Source organism: Cavia porcellus, unplaced genomic scaffold, assembly GCF_034190915.1.
Source record: "Cavia porcellus strain 051 isolate PalLab524CR breed Dunkin Hartley unplaced genomic scaffold, mCavPor4.1 scaffold_21, whole genome shotgun sequence".
Classification (NCBI taxonomy): domain Eukaryota; kingdom Metazoa; phylum Chordata; class Mammalia; order Rodentia; family Caviidae; genus Cavia; species Cavia porcellus.
In genome coordinates, this window is record NW_026947504.1 from 13,659,405 (window position 1) to 13,668,154 (window position 8,750).

The 8,750-nt window shown below is 44.8% G+C and overlaps 1 long non-coding RNA gene across 1 annotated transcript; it reads left to right on the forward strand.

The window, feature by feature from the left end:
• Positions 1-310: 310 nt before the first annotated feature.
• Positions 311-8,525, forward strand: LOC134471918 (uncharacterized). The gene is made up of 3 exons (XR_010041662.1): positions 311-622; positions 3,308-3,508; positions 7,639-8,525. It is a non-coding gene; the product is annotated as an uncharacterized LOC134471918 (long non-coding RNA).
• Positions 8,526-8,750: the final 225 nt, after the last annotated feature.

The following is an 8,750-nucleotide window of genomic DNA, read 5'->3' on the forward strand; positions in this document are numbered from 1 at the left end:
ACTAACCTGTAAGGAACTGACACTCATCCACAACCAGGTGAGTGAACTCACAAGCAAATTTTTCAACATTAGGTTCCTCTTCTACTCCACCAACAGCCTGAGTGCTGAGAGACTTGAGTTAGGGACACTTAGGACGTGCCAGCATTCTTGACCAATGGAAGGGGTGAGACAGTGACTTTTGTTGCTTTAAAAGCTTCTTAGGTTTGGATGTGATTTTTTTAAATGTAGAAACATATCTAATTCAGACAGGGAAGAATTATTTGGGTGAGAAAGCTTTATAGGCAGAGGAAAAACACACGAGCTAGGCATCTGAGGCCCGAAGAGTAGGAATCTTTGAGGATTTGAAAGAAACCAACTATGATTAGAAGTGGAACACAATACAGGGAAGTAAAGCTAGCGTGGGTGTTGAGGGCTAGCAAGACTCTGTCAGAGTCTATTTTTGCCCTACTGAGCAATGAAAACCCATTAAAAGGGTTTCAGAAAGGGGTGTTTTTGAAGCTTAATTGGCTGCAGCACAAGGAACGGAACGAGATGGAAGCTCATCAGGAGGAAGAGCTGAGCCGTGCAGCGGAGGTTATGGAAAACCCGTGCAGTTGCCTCTCTCCACTCAGGATCTGAAAAGGTCAGTATTGCTCCGTGACCTTACTCTGGCTACACAAAATTGGCACAGGATGACATGCAAATCAAAGCTGACATGCTGGCTACCTGATGAGCTCTCAGGCTCTTTCTTCTAAAGAAATGGTGCTGAAAGGTTCTTGCCTCAGTAGAAATCATGGCAGTGGTCTAACGAGGTACTTCTTCCCCAGCTCCTGTTTGCACGTGAAAAAAAAATCCAATTGGCTGCTCATATGTCAGCAATGCCCACCCTCTGTGTCACCCCAGTCAGAAATTATATGTATATTCCATGTCCCACGTTCCTAGCAGAGAAAGCCAGGCCCTGGTGGTTATGGAGTTCTCTCCACGTCCTCAGAATAAAGGCTATTTTAGTTTATATTCTCTCTTTTATCACCCCAAAAACCCTATCATTTGGTTCCCTGACCTGGAAGGCAGTGTGAGTGACTCCTTGGGTCTCCCAGTTTGAGTCCCCTGCTAATTCACGGACCAGAACGTATTTTGGATTAATTCTTCATTTCTCAACACATGGGAGTTGCTCAACTTACTGCCACCAGCCTGCAAACAACACTGGCCTAGTACATTTACCTCAGGTGAGTCAACTACTGTCCAGGGTTTTTCTGTTGCCATGGGCAGGGCCATGCCGGATTACCCATTCCATCCCTGGACTGAGGTAGCAGTTCTCACGTTCCTTGGACAGTCTGAGGCAGAGGCGTTACTGTGGTCCTCTGGGATCCCGACCTTTGCCTTTTGGTGAGGGCCAATGGGTTCAGGTTGGAGCCGTTTTTAATCATGCTTCCAAATTAGGTGATGATCTTTTTTTGGTTAGGCATGATCTGGGACAATTTTCACATTCCTTGGAGGAGGGCCAGAGCTCTCATATATTAAAACAAAATTGTCCTTTTTGGCTCACCTTTTGGTCATGGGAAATACTTTTTCCTCTTCCCCAAAAAAACATACCTCTGGGGTTCCTGGTTTGTAACCTTGATACCCTTGGCCTAAAGAAAACTATAAGAATTAAACAATCTTTTACTGCCAGGAGGCTTGGCCGACCTATGAGCTTAACGGCCTAAAGAGGAGACATTTGACCCCTGTATTCTCAAAAATTTATATGACTTTTGTTACACTGGTGACAAATTAGCAGAAATTCCTTATATGCAGGCCTTCCTTACCCTAAAGACGTGCTCTTCTCTCATTAAATCGTGCACCGCAGCTCAAATCTTTTTAGCTAACTCTACTGTACCAGAAACTCTCCCCTCCTCCCCTCAAGACCCCTTAGATGATGTGCTCCCCATCTTTACTCCCCTTCCTCCCTATCCCCAAGACCAAACCCCGCAGCCTTCTCAGCCAAAGGTTTCTATACCCCTGCACTGTCCTCTCCTCCTCCTTCACCCACAATGGTCTCTAACCCTTCCCCTAGTGTCTCTCCCCAGTCTTCAACTTCTCAATCCCCCCTACCCAAGCCGTCTGTCCCATCTGAGGGTTCTTTGTCTCCTTTCCCTGAATTGACATATTTTTCCACTGGCTCACCATACTTGGTCTTGGGTGTTCCAGCCTTTTGGCAGGCCTCCTGGTGCCAGCAGCCAGGTTGCTGCAGCTAGCATGGAGGACAGCCGCCATCTTGGAACCCTCCACCACGTGACAGGGTGCTGCCATCTTGGGATGGGTCTCAGGGTCAATGGCCGCCCCCTTGTAGCTCCTCATGTGATCAGCAGCGGGCACCCTGCTGTGGGTCACATGATGACCAGCTGCCATCTTGTGCTCTCTCATTGTGTTGCTGGCAGCAGCTAGGCTGCTGCAGGTCACACAGAGATCCTCCATCAGTCTGTGTTGCCTTGTCACATGGTGACGAGTGGCCACTTCGTAGCCAATCATCAGGTAATTGCCCCTACATGTCTGCTGGACAGTTGGCCGCTCAATGGTCATCTTCTCCCCAGTCTTCTCTGCCTCAATCTCTGCTCCCACTTAGGGAACAGGCTGGCCCCAAGGGTCTTGTTAGTATACACATACCTTTCTCCCTTTCTGATTTATCTCAGATTAGCCATAAATAGGTTGTTTCTCTGTTGACCCACAGAATTATATCAGAGAATATGAGTTTATAACTAATTGATATGATTTACATTTTAAGGATATTTATGTGATTCTGAACTCCACCCTCAGCTCACAAGAGCAACCTCAGCTGTGGCAGGTAGCTCGAGAAGAAGCTGATCACAGACATAAGGCAAATACTGATAAAAATGACCCAGGGCCTACTGCAGTGCCTGAACAGGATTCTAACTGGAATTACTAAAATGGAGAAGGTTCTTATAAAATACTTAAGATGATTCAATGTCTAATTGTAGGCCTTAATAAAATTGCTCACAAACATACTAACTATAACAAACTTTTAGAACAGGTCCAGGAGGCTAATGAAAATCTGGCTGTGTTCCTGAATCAGCTTAGGGACACCTTAATTAAGTTTACTAATATAAACCCAGACTCTCACGAATGGATGATTGTTGTTAATTCTTATTTTATTTCTGTCTGCTTCTGATATTCGTGCAAAGTTACAAAAGGATGAACATGGCCCTCAAACCCCACAAGGAGATCTTCTTAATTTAGCTTTCTGTGTTTTCAACAACAGAGAAAAAACTCAAAAAGAGGAAAAAGAGACATAAAAATAATAAATATGCTAAATATCAATCTGATCTCTTAGCAGTGGCATTTGGGGCTTTCAAGACAGCAAAGCCAAAACAAAGCAGAGCTGCCTGAGTCCTTCCTAGACCATGCTTCAAGTGCAATAAAGAAGGACACTGGGCAAGAGAGTGCCCCAATTCTGCTGTTCCTTTGAGGCCTTGCCCCTATTGCAATCTCAAGGGCCACTGGAAGAGTGACTGTCCTAGCCACCAGAGAGCAGGTAAGCCATCCTCTAACTCCTTGCCCTCACAGGAGACTCCATCACTGCCAGATTCATTGCTGACTGATCTATTCGGACTTGCTGCTGAGGATTTACAGGGTTTGGGGCCCACAGCCCCCATTATGTTATCCTTCTCAGAGCCCCAATTCTCACTGGAGATCTCAGATAAGACACTATCTGTACTTGTAGACACAGGGGTGACTTATAGTGTACTTCCTGAGTTTTCAGGCCCTTGTATTAAGTCCTCAATCTCTGTAGTGGGTGTTGATGGACAGCCTATGCAGCCTTTGCAGACCGGGCCTATACTATGCAGGTTCCAGACTCTCTTCTTTACCCATAGCTTCCTAGTAATTCCAACATGTCCCACACCCCTTTTAGGTAGAAATCTCCTTCAAAAGCTTAATTTTTCCTTTATCTTCTCCCTCCCCATGGCTCTAGTCCTCCAAATACCCTCAAAGTGCAACACAAAGTCATCCCCTCCCCTTCCTTCTTTTCTGGTCAATCCCATAGTTTGGGATACTTCCAATCCCACCCACACTACCCATGACATGCCTATTTTAATTTGTCTCAGGGATCCTTCAAATTTTCCTTGTGTTTCCCAATATCCCATAGCTCCCAAATATTTACAGGGACTTAAACCTATAATTAAGTGCCTTTTAGACATGGTTTTCTTAAACCTACCCATTCACCCTACAAAACTCCCATTCTCCTGGTACTTAAGCCTGATGGGTCTTATTGCATAGTGCAGAACCTGAGGGTAATCAATAGTGTTGTTACCCCAATCCACCCAGTGATGTCAAACCCTTATACCATGCTCTCTCATATCCCTCCCTCCACCACTCACTTTACAGTTGTAGATCTTAAAAGATGCCTTTTTAAACCATCCCCCCTGCACCCTGATTGTCAGGATCTCTTTGTGTTTACATGGAGTGATCCAGACACTCTCAGGTCTCAACAACTTACTTGGACAGTGCTCCCCCAAGGGTTCAGGGATAGTCCTCCTTCTTTAGTCAAGCTCTTGCTGCTGACCTTACAGAACTTGATCTCAAACCTAGCGTTCTCCTTCAATACATAGATGACCTCTTATATTCTCCATCCCATATGTTAGCCATGCAGCATTCAGCTAGTCTCCTTAATTTTCTTGCCAGCTGTGGGTACAGGGTCTCTCCTGCTAAAGCCCAAATAGCTTCCTCAAAAGTCAAATATCTAGGTCTCTGTCTCACCACCACCACTCGTTTCATCACTATAGATCATAAGGCTATTCTTCAAGATCTCCAGATGCCCACAACTAAACAACAAGTTACTTCTTTCCTAGGTTAAGCTAATTTCTTTCTTTCATCTCTGGATTCCTAACTTTGCAGCTCTAGCTAAACCCTCTGCAAAGCTTCTAAGGATTCCTTATTAGAACCTCTAGACCCCATTATGCCCATAAATGGCTCCTTTCATAAATTGAAAGAGGCTCTCCTACGGGCTCCAGCCCTTACCCTTCCTGACCCGACCCAACCTTTCACTCTACATACTACCTCTCAGGGCCACAATGCTGTAGGTGTACAGGGACACAAGAAGGGACCTTTTCAAGCAGTAGCTTACTTGTCAAAACAGTTAGACAACACAGTAAAAGGATGGGCTCTTTGTCTCCAAGCTCTTGTAGCTGCAGCCCTACTGACACAGGAAGCTAAGAAGTTTACATTAGGGCAGTCTATTACAATACACTCACCTCACCATCTAAGTGAGCTTATCTCACCACATAAGGCACTCCTTGCCCTGATGACTTCTTCTTGCCTAGCCCTCTCTCAGGACCCTTGTATTTCTATTGCAACTAGTGGTCCTCTTAATGTAGCAACTTTACTTCCTACCACAGAGGGCCATCCTCACCATGACTGTATTGAGGTCTTACAGATGACACCCACCCCTTTCCGTCACATTAGTAGCACACTTTTCTCTTTAGCCTTTGACACATGGTTCATAGATGGCAGTTCAACAAATGCAGATAGCAAAAAAAAGGCAGGATATGCAATAACTAACCATTCAAAGGTCATAGAGGCTAATCCACTGCCACCTGGGACACCTTCCCAGAGGGCAGGACTTATTGCCCTTACAAGGGCTCTTACACTAGCAAAGGACAAAGTCATAAATATATACACTGATTCAAAGTATACATTTAGCATTTTACACTCTCATGCCTCTATCTGGCAGGAAAGGGGTTTTATCAACTCTCAGGGAACCCCCATCATTAATGCACCCTCCCCCTAAACTTCTAGAGGCAGCACTACTCCCAAAGCAGGCATCAGTTATTCATTGTAGGGGACACCAGAATTCTGCAGATCCCGTTGCTCAAGGCAATGCCTTTGCAGATTCACAAGCCAAGTTAGCTACACAAAGGCCCTATCCTTCTCATCTTCTATGTTAGTCCCCAACAGTCTACCTCAACCTAATGATTCATCAGAGCAGCTACAGTTACTTCATAAACCAGATCACACACAAAACACTCAGGGATGGATTTTCCAGGGGTCAAAACTTGTTCTCCCAGATCAGCAGGCCTTAGACAGCATCACTGACTTATATAACTGATTCCATATAGGATCACAGGGCCTATACAGACTCTTAGCTCCAGTAGTCACACACCCTTTTCTAAAGGCTATCATTCTTCAGATTACTCACACTTGTCATCTCTGTGCTAGGACCTTTCCTTAGGGACATATAGCACCCCCTTCCTTTCCTACTCATCAATTTTAAGGACACACCCCTGGTCAGGACTGGCAGATAGATTTTACACACATGCCCCACCACAAAACTCTCAAATATCTTCTCACCTGTTTGTACTTTCTCAGGATGGATAGAAGCTTTTCCCACAATGAGGGAGACTGCTGATGTAGTTACTAAAGTCCTGTTACAGGAAATCATCCCAAGGTTTGGTCTACCTCAAGGTATTAAGTCAGATAATGGTCCCGCCTTTATTTCTCAGGCCACTCAACAGGTACCCTCAAGCTTACACATCGCCTGGCACCTACACATTCCATACCATCCACAATACTCAGAAAAGTAGAAAAGGCAAATGGCCTCACAAAAACTCACCTTACGAAGCTCATTTTAGAACTACATCAACCTTGGCCTCAACTTCTGCCCCTAGCCGTAGCCAAGCTCAGGGCACTTCCCTGGGCTCCTACATTTTTAAGTCCTTTTAAACTTATGTATAGCAGACAATTCTTACTCCACAATCTTCCTACTCCCCAAAGTCTCCTTCCTCTTGCTGACTATATCCCAATCCTAACCTTCCTCTGATACCTGTTACAACAACATGCTGATCTCTGCCTTCCCCAACACTCCAAAGGGACCAAACCAGATCCTCCCATTTCCCCAGGAGATCTAATTTATCTCAAATGCTCCAAACCCACAGGACTACAACCAAGGTGGAGAGGTCCCTACCTGGTCTTCTTGACAACCCCTACAGCATTCAAAGTTGCTTGACTCTCCTCCTGGTTTCACATCACTCAGGCTAAGCAGTGCCCTCCAACCCTGAATCTAACCATCCTGATTGGTCATCTCATCTTCTGTCACCCACCCGTCTCCGTCTCACCAAGGCCTCATAGCCACAACTCTCAGGCTAAGTCATGTTTTGTTATCCAATTTGGTTCCTAATTCCTTATGTTCTTTTAAGTATCTTTTTTACAGCAAGACTCTTAACAGTCTTTCCTAAAGACACCCACGTTATGCATAGATTGTCTTCACATTGTTCTAACTGTCTTAGTTCTCTCTACCCTCAGCTATTTAGTCAAACGTGCGATCCCTGTGGGCCTACGCTCTTATCACCCTGACAGTGACACAGCCATGGCCCTCCCTATCCCCCTTTACATTCCAGCTCAACTTCTGGACCAGAGACAAGTTCTACCTACATACACTCTTAACTTTCACCCTTTCAGTTGGGGGAATAATCACCTCTCATAATCACTCCTTCTAACCTCACACTTATTTTTCAGAATGCTACCTTACCGTGGCAATGACTCTACCGCACTGTGGTCCTGATAAAATGATGTATCTAAATCAAAGGCACCTTTCCTTCTGCCTCACCTGGATCTTTAAATATGATAGTGGCCTGCCTCCTCATAACACCTTGTGTCTTTGTTTTCTAGTCTAATGTGCAGGCATTCACCAATGATGAAGTTGTTCTGGCTGAAACATCTGGCACCAGCTTCTGCACGGGCATCAACCATCATCCCATCAACCTTTCTACAACCCAATACAGCACCCCCTTTCAGCAGAAAATAGTAAAAAAGAGACTTTGCCCTTTTCCTAACAATACAAAGATGGGAATGAAAGGTACTTGCCTCAGTAGAAATTATGACGGTGGTCTAATGAGGCAGAAGACCAAAGTGGGACGCCTACCACTTCCCACTTCTTCTCCAGCTCCTGTTTGCACATGATGAAAAATCCAATTGGCTGCTCGAGCATCAACAATGCTCACCCTAAGCGCCACCTCAGTGAGAAATTATATGTATATGTCACACCCCACGTTTCCAGTAGAGAAAGCCAGGCGCTGGCGGTCATGGAGTTCTTTCCATGTCCTTAGAATAAAAGCCATTTTACTTTATCTTCTCTCTTTTATCGCCCCCAAAACCCTATAAGGTGCCCATAGATAAGCAGAGATTTGGTGGTGATCTGTGGACACTAGGCAGTGAGGCAAGCCAAGTGTCCTCTTTCTACCTGCAACGAGGAGGTTGAGTGAATGGGTTTGCAGAAAGAGGAGGATCAAGCAAACAGGCAAAGATAAAGAGAGAAGAGAACCTGTGTAGGCTGAGAAAGAAAGGAAGAGGATGGAAGCTCTTCAAGTCCTCCGGCCTTCTGGTCCTTGTAAAGCGCAGGCCAACTAGCTTTATAGCCACAGATACCCTGAGTTCTGTTTCCTTGACCAATGTGCACTTCCCTGAAACTAAATTGCAATTCTCTTTCCTTGTAACAAAAAATGGTCTTATGTAGATGTTGGCATCATGATTAAACAATTTGACCTCTACAAATTAAAAAAAAATGTGTGTGTGCTTGAGGGGGGAATGTAATTGCAAAACTTTGTTTTATGCTGTTCCTAATACCTGCATATTATTAGAAAGAATATCTTTGGATTCCATGTACTCGTAAAGATGATTTTACTTCCATTTACGTTTTCTCAGCCCCATTCAGGCAGCCCACAATGCTGGTACTCCCTAAAAGGCGAACACAAAACAATGCCATCTGTGTTCTCTCACATTCT